General features: G+C 37.3%; 1 protein-coding gene across 3 annotated transcripts in view; it reads left to right on the top strand.

Moving 5' to 3' along the window:
* Window positions 1-15,919, top strand: part of LOC131684571 (neural-cadherin-like) — a 1,488,321-nt gene that overhangs the window by 1,335,475 nt on the left and 136,927 nt on the right. The gene's annotated exons all lie outside the window — the stretch shown is intronic.

Here is a 15,919-nt window from a genome sequence, read left to right as displayed (position 1 = left end):
AAATAATAAACTTTCGTTGTGTAATTTAGTAACAAATCAGATCTTCCTACCTACACTTTCGCCTCAAACATTAAACCCAAGTGCACAAAGCAAAATGAATCAACGCTGATGATGATGGGTAGAGCGAAAGAGACAACTATGTTAACCGTGTTTGCAAATGGAGCTCGCATGTACAAACTATTTTGTGTACGAATAATTATACATAAAAGTGTGCTCGTTACAACACAAAAGATAGCATAGTGTTTCAACAGACAAGCTCTGTCGCATTCACTGTGTACCCGAGCAAAGTCCAACATCAAAATTACAGCAAATAGACAACATATTTTGATATCAAGCATCAAATTGAAATCTTATTTTGATATCAGTTTAAACTTTTTCAGATATTTTGATATTTTATATTTTGATCTCATTTTGATGTGCTTACATTTTATGAAAAAAATGTTTGTTTCTATTTCTTTGACAAACATCAAATTGATTACTTATTTGAATGGAATATTTCACCATCTCAATGAGTTTTTAATTTGCTTTCACTGATAGCATAAACAGTTTTCTGTTTGATGTCATAGTGCAATTTTTCTGCTTTCAATTTTGATCTTTTAACCGTTAAAACGACCAAAATGATAACAACCTGAGCAATCATTCCCTACTACATCACAACATCAAGTTTAGTTCTCAATTTGTTATCAGACTCTGCTCGGGTAGCGTACCTCCACAGGCCAGTGATACCAACCTACCAGTTTAAACTGGATTCTTCCAGTTTTTTTTACAACATCCAGTCAAACAGACAATCGGAAAAATCTTCCAGTTTATTTTTTAAATTTGAGCCAGTTTTATCCAGTTTTTTTAATATTCATTTATTTAGTATTTTTCTCACAAATTGTAACTTGATTCATAGAATTTTCAAGCAAGCCATGGGGTGATGCCGAGTGCCCCAGAATAAGATTTTAATCCACCATAACCTGAACTCTTTTTATACCACTTGTGAGTAAACGGATCTGCAATGTACATTTTGATTAGATTTCAACTAAAAACTCAAGGTGGCAGTACATTGTGTCAAATATTTTGATGAACATTTGTTGAATTCTCAGCTAGTTGCATAGTGGTATCTAAAGAAAGCTTTAAGCGCATTCTCAAGTTTAGCAAATGGTCTTAAATTTATGATTTTGTGGCTGTGTAAATTGAGATGTAGATTGATTCAAAACAGTAAAATTTGACTAACTATTACAATTATAATCAAGTTCAAATGTTTTAATATTTTTTTAATTTGGAAAACAATATCAAAAAACCGACTCAAATTTTCAGTAAAAGGTATGGAACATACGTGTTTACTTACAATTACGTTCATTGAATCGTTGACTTAAATATTACAAGGGTAAAGTAGGTTTTTTTTTCGAGCATCCAGTTTTTTCAGTTTCTTTTCAATAAAGGTTCCAGTTTTTTGAAAAAAATGTTGGCCACGCTGCCACAGGCAGTGTAACGGACTTCTTACTCAGCTACACTGGCTGTGAAACACACAGCGCAGTGATCTGCTTCGTCTGCCATTCAACAGGCAACTGAGCTGGTCCGGCGAAATCCGTCCGTTTAAATAGTCGATGATGACGTCATTTATAGAAGCGTAGCGCGCTAGGTACACAAATCTGTCGTGCTGGACTAGGGAAGCGCTATCTTCTATGTGTAAATGCGCGATATTTTGACTAGGTTGCTCATTATTTAAATTTTTAATGCCATGTTATCGAAAATCTTTGGGTTTATCTATTGAAATCTATGCTTAGAAGTATTTCGGGGCGATATGCGCAAAAAATTTGAAAATTTATCGTGAGATGGCTGAATTATATGCGTTTAAAATTGGACCACTTTTCGTTACATACCATTTTTGTAGAATTTGCAACGTGCACCCCTATATCGAAAACAAAGACGTAGTCCTACGTCAAAAAAAAATGAAATTTTAACATGGTACTGAACATTTTCAGTTCTGGACGCACTTAATCATGTTTTTTAGGTGAATGATGACAAACACACAATATCATATTATCGTAGTAAAGGGCCTATACACGAGATGCAGAGAGTGCGGCATCTCTCCTGACGCGACCATCCTCCCGAAATTACTCTATTCGAGTTCTAAAATTTTCTAAAATAATAATGCCAAATCGAAAACTTGAACCACAAGAATCGGCAATTTGAGAGCTAGTTTAGTCGTCGTGATCTGTTGGTGGAAGAATAAAAGTACTGTTCCCACCGCACGTAGGAAGGATCCTTTGTGCATAAACGATAGAAACGCTTAAAATATTTTACAATTAGTTTTCGAAACAGCCACGATAAGATTAAATTGAAAAAGAAATGTATAATCAACTAAGTGCCAAAAATCAATTTTTGTCCAAATTGTTTTTTTTTTTTTTTTGAGATTACATAAAATCTCGACGTTTCATGCATTTTAAAGGTATTTGGTATCAAAAATAGGAATTCGATTCCTGAAATTTCATATGGTCCCCCTCTGAGAACATTTTTGTTTATTCTGGCTTATTTGGGAATTTCGTATGCGATCGAACGATGTAGTCCGGTATCATACAACCGATACATAACACATTTTATAGCAGTCTACGGGGGTAAAACCCTTTTAGACTAAAGGGCGAACACGAAATTATTGCGACACCGAAAATGTTATGCCAATTTTCTTATAATGTTTAAAATCAAACCAAAATTATGGGGTAGTTTTATACATATATTTACTTCAAAAATCAAAAGAATAGTTAATCGATGGAGCCTTGAGTGTAAAATTGAACGCATTTTCGCTTGATGCCCTCCATCAAAGTCTTTACAGTGTCATCCGGTACTAGTTTCTCAGTTTTATTTTTCCATTTTCTTAACATGTTTTTCTCGTCTTTGACTGTTTTCTTGCTCTTCCGAAGTTCCCGCTTCATCATTGCCCAGTACTGCTCCATCGGGCGCAGCTCCGGACAGTTTGGCGGATTCATGTCCTTTGGAACAAAATGAACATAATTGGCCTCATACCACTCCAGGACACTTTTAGAATAGTAGCATGATGCCAAATCTGGCCAAAATAGCGGAGCTTCGTCGTGCTGCTGCAAGAACGGCAAAAGGCGCTTCTCGAGGCACTCGGATTTGTAGATCTCGCCATTTACTGTACTTTTTGTCACGAAAGGCTCACTCCTCAGTCCGCAAGAGCAGATGGCCTGCCAAATGAGATATTTGGAGGCGAACTTCGACATTTTCTTCTTCTTAAATTTGTCGTCCACATAGAACTTGCTCTTGCCGGTGAAAAACTCCAACCCCGGAATTTGCTTAAAATCGGCTTTTATATACGTTTCGTCGTCCATCACACAGCAGCCATATTTTGTCAGCATCTTGTCGTAGAGCTTCTGTGCCCGAGTTTTAGCCGTCGATTGTTGCCGCTCATCGCGGTTTGGGAAGTTCTGTACCTTGTATGTATGTAGTCCAGCTCTCTTCTTTGCATTCTGGACGTAGCTCTGCGACATGCCGATCTTTTTAGCCAAATCACCGCTTGAGACGTTGGGATTTGCTTTAATCATCCGCTTCACCTTTCCCTCCGTCTTTTTGTTCTCCGGTCCCGGTTTTCTTCCAGCTCCTTTGCCGTGATCCAACGTCAACCGCTCCTGGAACCGCTTCAACACTCTGGAGACGGTTGAATGGTGAATGTTCAACATTTTTCCCAACTGCCGATGCGACAGGTCAGGAAATTCCAGGTGTTTGGAAAGAATTTGTTCTCTCGACTCGCGTTGGTTCACCTCCATTTTCGTTGAATCGAAAAACACGACTTCGAGTTTGACAGCATGTAAACAATACAATCAAGTGTGCAAAATTTTGTTGATTTTTACCCAATGGTAAAAAAGTTATGCCCTGTTGAATGTGGCCCAATAATTTAGTGTTCGCCCTTTAGTTTTGTGAAAAACAGCTTAACCATTTCGAGAAACTGATGTGAGTTTTTTAGTTTTGAAAGATGGTCATTTTCCGGGCGTACCGGAACATTTTATAGTAGTCAATGTGACCAATGAGACTTCGGAAGAAAAGGGGAATGAGGATTTGATGAGGGGTGCAGCCAACCGCATGTTACACCTTCCGTTTGATACATGGTTTGTGAAAATCAATTCAGTCAACACCGAATAACCGATGTGAATTTAAATTTGGAATATGCCCGAGCCCAGAAGCTTCCGGAATTGTCAGTAGTGGAAATAATTTCAATGCGTCTATAATGGGCCATCAGAGATCTCGTCTGCTAATCGAAGTAATTTGATGTCCATTTCAATAGATTTTGCACCTCTGAGGTATTACGATTGCAACGGTTTATATGGGAAATTCTTGTGTGCGTACTAACCAACCTATAACTCCGGAACCAAACGTAAAATCTGAATAAAATTCAATAGCAGTTAACAGGAGTCTATCATTTGATATCTAGTTTATGAAAATCCGTGAACAATTCGCTAAGAAATAGATGGAACATTCATTTACGCTGAGAAATAGATGGGACATTAGCTTGGCAAGTTCTCCGGGGGCATCAAGAACCGTCATAAGTAGCCAGTGTGGTCAAAGCTACTTCGATTGGTCATTAGTAGTCTAGATCTGCAAATCCAAGAAATTTTGCATACATTTTAATATGTATTGCATCATTTAGCCATCATGGTGGTGCGAGTTTATATGGGAATATGCTGTGTGACCGCACTCTTCAACCCGTAACTCCGGAACAAGAACTTCAATCCAAATGAAATTCAATGGCCATCTATGGCAGTGCTACTCCTTTTATTTGAATGTAATATTGTTGATATCGGCCATCTCTGAGAAAAATTAGTGAGTTTATTTGACATACATACACTGCCCGTCAAAAGTTTGAAATCGCTTCAATAAGTATTACAACACCCATACTGAATATTGTAACACCTCAAGAAGTTTAACACGAGATCCTGTTTATCTACAAATCAACTTTCTTCGGTAAAGATAGGTTTTCTACAGCGAGAGATCCTTGCGACAATTAAAACATAGTAACATATACACTAGTTGGTTTAAAAGTAGCTAAAAATTCCACGTCAGTAACTAGCACCAACTGGGTGTCTAGTTAGACGATGTATCTAAAGCTACGATTACATTAGACAGTTTCTCTGCAACAGTTTATCTGTCGCGGACTTGTCAATTTTCTACAGTCACAAATTTGACTGCCAGCGTGATTACATTAGCCGCAGACAAAAGACTGTCACGGTCAAGTTTGACTGCCAACGCACTCTTTTTTGACAGTGTTTTTGATTGACCGTGACGGAGTTTTTTTGCATGACTGGATGGTGATTACATTATACTGACGGACAAAATCTGGTGCGGATAAAAAACTACACCGTTAACAGTTTATCTGCCGTTTGTGATTACATTGCAACGGACAGATTATCGCGGACTGTTTATAATGTCATCGAAAATACGTCATAGATTTTATTCGTCAACAGGATAATGACCAAAAACACTAAAAATGACCACCCGAATATTACATTATCCCCTTTAGTATATGTATAATTTGGCAGTAAAATTTCTTTAGCTTCATTATATGCAATCAAAATAATATTTAAATGTGTATTATGCATTAAATTCAATAAATTAAATTATTGGTCGGAAGACAATAAAATTATTTATTGAATTCAATAAAATTTATTTATTGCTTCAATAAAAAAAAAATTATCGTTCCGTTTTTCAATAATTATGTTATTGAAAGTAAAAGAAAATTATTGATACTAAAAATGTATTTATTGAAAGAAAAAAATTGTTGTATCTATCTATCTCAAACCAATAAGTTTGTTTGTTGAAATGATAAACAATAAATGATTGGATTCAATAACACATATTTTTGGTTTAAATATGCTAAATTTTTCTGCGTGTTGGTGTGAAAATGGCACAATTTCATATTTGCACACTTTTGAAAAGGTTATTAATTTGTAATTTAAGACCGGTTATTTCTTTATTTTTTGGTTTACTTGAAAAAATAGGAAAAATACATTTTATTGCGTATCCCGAGATAAACTAGCGTTTCGTCAATATGTTGCTGTATGGGACCGTTCATAAATTACGTAACGCTTTTAGGGGGGGAGGGGGTTCGACCAGTTGTTACATATTGTGACATAGGGGGAAGGAGGAGTAAGCTAGATCGTTACGTAACATGTTTTCACCGAAGAAAAAAAAATTTTTTTTAAGAATTTGTTACGTAATAGGGGAGGGGGGATAAAGAAATTTGTGACAATTTGTTACATGGGAGGAGGGGGGAGTCAATTTTGGGCAATTTTTGCGTTACGTAATTTATGAATGGTCCCTATGTGTAAACGTCAAACCGTTTTTTCGCTTGCACTAATGCAAAGTAAACATGCGCGTAATTCGGCGCATGACTTGGTGGCGCATGGCTGAAATGTCACGATGTGGATTTTATAAAAGATTCGCACAGAAAAGTGTTCATTGGCACAGTTTCTTCTACACTAGTTTAAGAAGTTCCCTCAAATTAACGTAATGGTTAAAAAGTAAACTAGCTGCCATTATGGGACTAATTATTACTCACCAAAAAGAAACAAAATCACTTCATAAAATCTTTAAAATTGTTCAAAGGTTGCGTCCAACTATTTAACATGTCGTTAAAATGTGACGAAACGTAGAGCAGATATTTTGAAAAACGAACTGTAAAAAATTTACGATGAGGGATCAACGATTTTTAATTAGAAAAATGTGGGAAAATCGAGTAATTAATATTATATACATGGTAATTACAATGCCTGTGTTCTGAGCAAGAAGCCGTTCATCAATGAGAAGAATTGATTTTTTATTTACTAAACAACATTGAAACATTTTATCGGAATATTGGAAAGATTGTAAACTTTGTCTACGAGTCCCAATTCCACATCTTTGACCCAAATGACTGTTGTTTCGAGTGGAGAAAACCGAAATCAAACCTGAACATAAAAACCTTATAACAGCAGCTAAGCGCAGGGACAGTGGAGTTATTGTATGGGGTATTATATGTCCACTAGAAGTGCTAGAAATCGGGTCTTCATTGATGGAATGATGAATCAGAATGTGTATGTTAATATGAATATCTTAAAATAAATTTTAAAGTAAAGCTTCCGTAAAATGGTACTTTTACTAAGAAATGGTGGATATTGGAAATTCAATCAGAAGAAGAACCTAAAGCATAAGGCGTGCAAAAAACGTTCAGAGTAAATTTATAATTGTTTAAATGTTATGGATTCTCCACTGTGGACCCCGTTTATTAACTGATTAGAAAAATAAATGGGAGTATTTGGATAAAAAGTGCGAAACTATCCGGATTATAATGAGAATGATCTTAGAAACTACTATTTAGAAGAATAGGATAAAATTTAAGTTGAATACACACAAAAACTAGTGGTCAACATTCCAATACGATTGAAAACTGTAATTACAAACAAAAGCTATCACATTGAATATTTATTTTAGAAATTCCAATTGATTTAAAAAAAGTGTACTGTACGAATATGAGATTGAGTGTATATTTGACTATCGTGAGAATTATTATTTTTGAAAAAATAGCATGTGTAGTACAAAGATAATTATTGTATCTTCCCTATGCTGTCTAGTAAACTATTTGTACATAAATAAAATATCCTTGAAAATATCTCGTGATATTTTTTACTAGTAAAATGCATATAAGTATTCTGCATAGCGTTGTACGAAAATGAGATTGTATCACTGTATTTCAATGGCGACACGATTAAATTCTTTTTCAATCAACACGGTACAACACGCGTGAAAAGATTTAATCGTTCGATCCGTTTGATGTTTTCCTGTGAACGGTCAGCTGTTCTCATGCGTGCGAATTGACAAGTCCAAAAAACAAAATATCCGTGGCAGTCAAGTTCTGCAGTACAGTAGCAGAAACAGTCAAAATTGACTGCACAGTCTCGACAGTTTATATGTGAGATGTGATTACCAAGGTGATTACACTATGATTACATTGCAACAGTTTATCTGCCAACTTTATCCGCACACGGTCGAACGGTCATGAATATTTTGGCTGCCTGCGGACAACTGTATACCGATTACATTAGCAGCCAGTCGAAAAAGGCAAAACTGTGCAGAGAAACTGTCTAATGTAATCGTAGCTTAAGCTAGTACCCAAACTAGCACTAGTTAGACACTAAAATCCAAAAAGTCACACGTCTTGCGTGAACACTAAACAACTGGCTTGTACCGAGTGATGTCTCGATAGTAAGCACAGAAGTTCTGTTTGCCGACGAAGAATATGAACCGAAACTGTCTTATGGTTTAGACCCAAACGTCTGAAATTATGCAAATTCCCAAATGGGAAAATTTTGGACGATACCAAATTTTTTTGTGCATAAGGACACATACCTTACATCAAGTACGGTTTCCCAAATGGGAAAATTTTGGACGATGCGAAATTTTTTTGTGCATAAGGACACATACCTTACATCAAGTACGGTTTTTGTTTTAGTGTTGATGCTAGCAGAAGGGTAAAGAATGATCGCATGATCGTTCTAATGGTCTACGAGGATTTGTGAAGAATTTGTTGCCGGCCGGTGTTTTCCGCTCTAAGTTTATAACTAATTCGCTCTTGAATACCGATCCGTCTTTCAATTTCATTGCTTTCGTTTCTCTTAATCATAAATTTGCCGAAAAATCGATACAGTAGAACCTTGCGGCAATTAAAACATAGTAACAGATGAGTACTATGCTATATTACTACTTAGTGGAGAACAATTTTGGTAAAAACTATTTTTTTCTCCATTAGGGAGAAAATTAAAACCATATTTGCGCATGAAGAGCACAAAACATATAACTAAATTAATTATGTAATTTGCGTTTCGGCTTCGTCTCATCGGTCTGTGTCGGATTCTGATGAGACGAAGTCGAAACGCAAATTACATAACTAATTTAATATATGAATATTTTAGCTTGCGTTATCTCGTGTCTCCCCTTACGACCCATATAGTTCGTTTCTTCAGTAAAGATGTTTAAAAGGAAATGGGTGCGTGGATGATATTAGTTTTTTTTTCGGTATACTGTTACCATGTGGCACTAGTTTAGTAATAACGCATTTTAAACTATTTCAATCAATTGATTCTAACTAACTGGAAAGTTCGTTGCTCCAGATAAAGTTATAAAAAGGGAAATGATGTGCGGATAGTGATTAGTTTAATGTGAAACTCTATAACCTCGGGGCGCTAGAAATAATATGGAATAATGAACTTTTAAACTTCATACATCTAGGGTTTTAAAAATCACTCCTATCAGGGGCTATTTAAATGATTTCCAGCAACAAGTAATGTTGATCAATATGGTCTGTTCAGCTCAATCAGCCTATCTAAATCGCATTGAGCTTCTTTAGGATGCATTGAATCTTAAAGTGATAAAAATGCGACAACTCAATCATAAACTTTCTGGCAAGGTTTAAAATAATGCTTCAACGATACAAATGATGAAACTTTCAAGCTTATCATTCGTATGTCAAGACAATGATCAATACTGATGCAGTATGTTTTGAGGAAGAAAAAATACTCATAAAACAAGCATTTATCAATTCAGATTAATTTTTCACAATGAATTTGAGAAATTAAAATGACAGATCTTTTCACCACATTTTCCAGTATCTTCTATTGACGCGATTTTTGTTGTATGTACTAATGATTTCAGGATTTACGAGTTTGAATCACTTCATTTTCGAAATCGTCGAAGTCTGCAGTGTTCTATTTTAGAAAGCCTAGCACCCCAAAAGCTTTTCTGGTTGTTGCAGTAATATGGTCGGAAAAACTCGGCTTACAATCAAAAAGTACTACCAGGTCACGAATAGAATTGACTCGTTCTATAACTCGTCCTTGTAGGCGATATTCATAGCGGCTAGAGTTTACAAATATCCGAAACTTAACTTAACATTGCATTTTTTAACGTTAACTTCCATGCCGTTAAGCATACACCACTCTTGTACCATGTAGATGTCTTTGTGATGCACTATAGAGTCGAGTACCGTAACTATGGTGTGGAAAACTTTAAAATTATCAGCGAACATCAGTTTTCCAGACTTGATACGATTGCAGCGATCGTTAATGAATAAGATAAAAATGAGAGGACCTAGATGACTGCCTTGCGGAACGCCGCTGGGTATATTACACATTAGGGTGGGACAAAAAATAGAATTCCCCTCCGAGCAACTTTTTGGACACCATTTGGGTTCTAGAACAACTATGTAAATTCTTAGCTCGATCAGTGAAACTATATTTTTGCGCCCACTGTTTAAAGTTTACATGGGCTTTTGTATGGGGAAATCGACTTTTACAAAATAATTCATCCAAGAGACGCCCAGTGCTTCATAAAAATAAATCGATGTTAAATTTTTATAGAAAATTTATCAAGGAAACAAAGTTTTGAAAACCGCAAAACGATTTGACGATTGTGGAAAAAGTTATTAAGCAAAAATCGACTGATGCTCAGACGGTTAGAAAAATATTCATTTTTTCTAGCACCACTGCATTTGGCTGTCCAATTATATGAAAATTTGTTTTGACTTTCTCTTTCTGTTTTTAAATCAATGATCTGAACTGTTTGGTCACTTCCCAAAAGTTTCGAGGGATTAAATGAGGCTTCTTTTGTACAAAATTGGAGAAAATTATGAATTCTGCATATAATTCGACCGTCGACAGCAGTGGTTCTATGACAATTGAAATTTTCTTCAATCTTCAGAGCATCAGTCGATTTTTACTAAATAACTTTTTCCACAATCGTCTTTTTGCGGACTTCGGGATTTCCTTCATAAATTTCCTACAAAAATTTTACATCAATTTATTTTTAGGAAGAACTGGGTGACTCTTAAATGAATTATTTTGTAAAAGTCGATTTTCCCATACAAAAGCCCATGTAAACTTTAAACAGTGGGCGCAAAAATATAGTTTCACCGATCGAGCTTAGAATTTGCACAGTTATTCTAGGACCCAAATGGAACCCAAAAAGTTGCTCGGAGCGGAATTTTATGTTTTTCATATAACCATGTCCCACTCTATTAAACATGCTTGACCGCGTGTTATTTATCCAAACAAATGCGACTCGATCAGTGATAGAACTGCAACAAATTAGTCAGCCAAGCTGGAAATCCTAGTCGCTGTAGTTTCCGGATTGCGATTTTGTGAGGTACTTTGTCAAAAGCCTTTTGACAAGTCGATATAAATTGAATCCACCTGCTGGCGATTCTCGATGACAGGAAACAACAAAGAAGTATAAGCCACTAGGTTAGATGTAGTAAATCATTTCATGACAAATCCATGCTGATATTCCGAGATTAAGTGGGAAACAGAACATTGTAGACTAACTTTTCGAGGACTTTAGCAAGACAGTTTAGTAGTGAGATCCCTCTATAGTTCGCGACGTTGCGAATGTTTCCAGCTTTATGAATAGGAACGATGGCTGCTTCTTTCCATGCGGAAGAAAAAATTACTTCAGATAGCGAACGATTGAATATGAAGCACACCGGAAGAGTTAGCGCTTGGGCGCAGCTTAATATCAACAGGGGCGATTGGCGATCCGGACCAGATCCTTTTGACGTATCAACGGCAGTCACAGTTTTCAAGACGTCGGCCTCACTAATAATCAGGCGAGGTAGAGCGTGAATTACTTGCACACGCGTTCGTGGTAAAGAATCGAAAGTTTGATTATAATACTGGTACAATAATGGTACACGTTTTATAACTGAGCGGGGCTTGCCAACGGGAAAATGGCCTCGGAATATACCGTTAGGTATCTGTCATTCTGAAATGGGTCATTGGAAAATAGATAGAGCTAACACCTACACATCCCGAGATTAAGTTGTTTGCATGGGGCAATTGGACCATATACAGAAAACTTTTTTTCCCACGATACCTCCGCCGGCCAGCAGATTTAGAAGATTAACACGCACACACATCTGAATTTTTTAGCTGATGCTTCGTAATTGCTCAGTATCTTCAGCTTTAGCTTGAGCTTGTGCGACCACCCCTGGCTGCCACTCCGTTATCGATCTGGACTAGCACAGGGTATAAGTAGATGATTATGCTGGAGAGTAGCGCAACATCTTTTAATGTGCAACTCCTGGGAATCTTAAAAGGAATACACGAGACAGGAATATTGTCAATAAAAATATTGACAAGACTGCTTCAATCCATCAATCCCATTTGATTTCTACATGATCAATATTTTCAAGATACCCTTACACGATGAATATATTGATCAATAATCGATTTATTGTCAATATTTCTGCTCGTGTAGAGTCCGCTTTAAAGTGTTTATTGATCAATACCGGCGTTGGCCAGGCCCGAAATGAATCGTAGTAGCCATGTGTGCAGGACGTGAAAAAATCTGACAGAGTAAATTTTTGTGTGATTTTGTGTTTTCGCCAAATTTTATTTACCTGAAAAGTGTGAATTATGAAACGAACGGACCGGCAAGAGCATCCAGTCCAGCTATTCTGGGGCAATACCCTGGGCGTGGCGAGAGTCCGACAGGAAGGACGTGCGAGCAAGAAAGTTGTGCCCGGGGGAATTGAAGCCAGATTTTTCTCAATGTATTTCGGCTCGACAGAGAAACAGGACAACAGTCTACAGTCGGTAAATGCAGTGCAAAATGAATTGCAGTTCCGGTCTGCAAAACAGCGGCAACGGTACTAGCGGAATATACGGTGTGGTGAACAAACGATAGTGGAGATAATCGCGGAAATTTGTTTTCTGAAAGTCATTGGTCGTTGAAGCAATATAAGCGGAGGAGTAAACAGCACATAAGCTAAGTTTCAGCCATCTTTATTATTATTAATAATTCTACATTTCACATTCACATTAAAACAAATTGTACTGTGTGGTGCGTTATTACACTCATCGCAAAAGTCCGACGAGGACGACGTGGATCAGTTTTTCATCTCTTCTAACAAATAATCTGCATATTCCAAGGACGAATGAACGGAGGTACGAAAATCGAAAGCATATATTCATAAAAATTAATCAGCAATACTGCAACAATATTAAACATAAGCTGATTGATTTTCATAAACATCTAAGCGCACCGTGTGGAAGAAATTGCGCTTTTTTCGTTTTCAATTTTCGTACCGTTTTTCGTTCGTCATTAATGCAATTCGAGTAAAGGCGCATTAACCTAGGCTTATTAGCAAGGGCAAGGTGTAAATACCGCTGTCCCATCCCAAAGGACCAAAGGAATGACATTAACTTTCTTAGCAAGGTCACTCCCAACGATTTATTATATCCCCTTCAAACGGAAACGGTTGGTACGGTTGTCCTCGTTTCTTTCTCTTTTAATATTCGAAATGATTCGTTAATCAAATTATTCATTAATTGACTAATTTGATTGTCGTTTAATTTTGAAACATCTTTAAACCCAACTCTTCAACAATAGTTCTGGCCGTTTTAATATCACGGGAGGAGGATATTTGTTAGTAAGTATAGAAGTTGGATTCTACCTCTTCTTTGCCGACGCCAGAGAGGTGACTCCACTATCTGGACTAGATATCGATCCATCAACTCATGGACCGGAGACCAACGGCTTTACTTTCCTTCCGAAGGAAGACGTGACCACAGATTTTTTCACCTCAGAAAAATCTCAACGACTTCGGTTGGAATTGAACCTAGGACAACTGGAGTGAGTGGTGGTTACTCTTACCACTCAACCACCAGCACCGTCGCTTCGTAATTGCTCAGTATCTCTCGATTTACTGAAGTTTCGGCCAGTTTGGCGTATTGCAGTCTTTGGGCACAACTACGGAACTAATTTTTCATAACGGCACGATGTCTAATCCGGCCGTATCACCGAAGAACGACAGTCTTGTCTAAAAGAGGTAGTCGACGTTTTTGAAGGTACTTTTTGTGGTAAGTTTCTGTGCCCTGGTTCATAATCCCGGTTGTAACATAAATCTGACCTAGTTTGCCCCAACAGCTTATCAATTGCCCGACCAAAAAATCCTGACCAATTCCGAATTATTGTTTGTTTGTATTTTCAGCGATATTAAATCCAACGCTGGCTGTAAATAGCAGGAAGTCTCGAAACTGTGGCGTTCACTGCATCGAGATATGGGATAATTTAGAATTGTGGCTATATGCGAGCTGAATTTTCTTACGTTAGCTTGGCTAAACTTCCTGGTTATGTTAATTTATCGAAAGAAATGTCAGCAAATGTATTAAACTATACAAAGCGATTTCCCAAAATTAGCAGAATATGAACATTATACATTAAGCCGTTTTTGTACAAAATATGGTTATTCGGCGTCCTTCGGAGAAGGAATAGTGGTGCGATTTGTTCGTTAGAGAGAAAAAGCCAAAAATTCTGTTGATAATACGAACCAACAAAATCGAAATAGAGAGTTATCAATTATTCCTATATTTTGTCCGCTGGATAATGAAGTTCGAATGGTCAATTTACGGTAAATATATCCTACTTTATTATTCCTCCTTCATGGTCAAAAAACTGTTCATCTTCAGCTTCATCTTAGGCCAATTAAAAAAAATCCCTGCTGAAATTTTGCTTTTTTTAAATACGTTTTTAAACCAAAGCTTTGAAAGTTATAACTTGGCGTGGAAGAGCCGGTGTATTAATATATGCAGTTACTTGGTGTAGAATTAGGCTTCATCCTTTACGGAATTTGTACAACCGCCAGAAGAAACATAAAACGTTGGAACACAATCGGGAATAGCGGTAACAATATATCAGTGATTCACTCAATATAGAATGGTTAAAGGCAATGATGCACAACCTTAAGGTCCGTCCAGATTAAGTCTTCGGTACGGATCAATACCTTGACCTAGGATCTCCTAGCATGTTGTTAGTCACCCCTTACGACATGGGAGCATGTTCCCAGTGGTTCTATTCTTGACTGAAATAGTGCAACAAAATTTTAGCCCGCCGGACACCACACGGCATTCAAATTATATTTACCTTTAATGGAAAAAAACAAAAACGAGTTCAATTTATAAATACTAGTAAACATTCGAAGCTCGTTGATCTGGCAACCACCACCATCATGGTGAAACCGCGGAACCAATGCATGGCAAATTTCTGCATTTTTGGTCCACCATCGCGTACCACTAAACTTATTTCTGGCCTCACCTGTTCATCTATCCTGATTCCGGGGTCGCGTCACTGATGCATTGTTTGGTTCACACTGCACTATCAACAGCTGAACATCGGTAGATAGCAGAAGTTCCCTGCAACCGGGAATATCCGAGGTGGTGGTAATTATTTAAAATTTACGATTTTCAACCCTGTGGTTGGTGTCCGCGTCAATTACAAGCACACTTTACGAAGAGGAGTTTAAACAATACGACTAACAACTATTTGAAATATTTAAACAATTACATTATATTAAATTCCAAGAGGACACTTCCGAAAGTTGAAGGTGAACTATATTTAGTACTAGTAATGAAAATTGAACTCGAAATTGTTACAACGGTTGAACAAAGACAAATGGTGGTGCTCAATTGAATGAAATTTTCACCTGCTTTAGTGGTGACATAATTACAGTCACCATAATTCACTCTCGGGCGTTGATTTCACTTAACACCGTGCAGCATGTTCCAGCCGAGGACACGGCACGGTGCCTGCGGTGGTGTAGTTAATTTACGACACAAATGAAACACTGGTCGCATTACCGCAGGGGTACCTTAAACCACTGGGCAAAGCCATTCCGGACTTGTGGTCATAATTCAACCGCAAAGCTCTCACAACCATATTTAACAACCGCAGCTCATAAAAGTCATCCGGTGACCAAATGGCGCGCCCGCCAGGAGCAAACATCTACTCTACATCTCGGCACGCTTAGAAAGAATCGCCGCTGGTTGGTGCTCCGGGCACAAAGCCGATGCTAATGAAACGTGTGGTTTTTGCGGTCCCATGGTCTCTAATTGCA

Source organism: Topomyia yanbarensis, chromosome 2, assembly GCF_030247195.1.
Source record: "Topomyia yanbarensis strain Yona2022 chromosome 2, ASM3024719v1, whole genome shotgun sequence".
NCBI classification, from domain to species: domain Eukaryota; kingdom Metazoa; phylum Arthropoda; class Insecta; order Diptera; family Culicidae; genus Topomyia; species Topomyia yanbarensis.
This window is presented reverse-complemented; position numbering and strand designations above follow the sequence as displayed.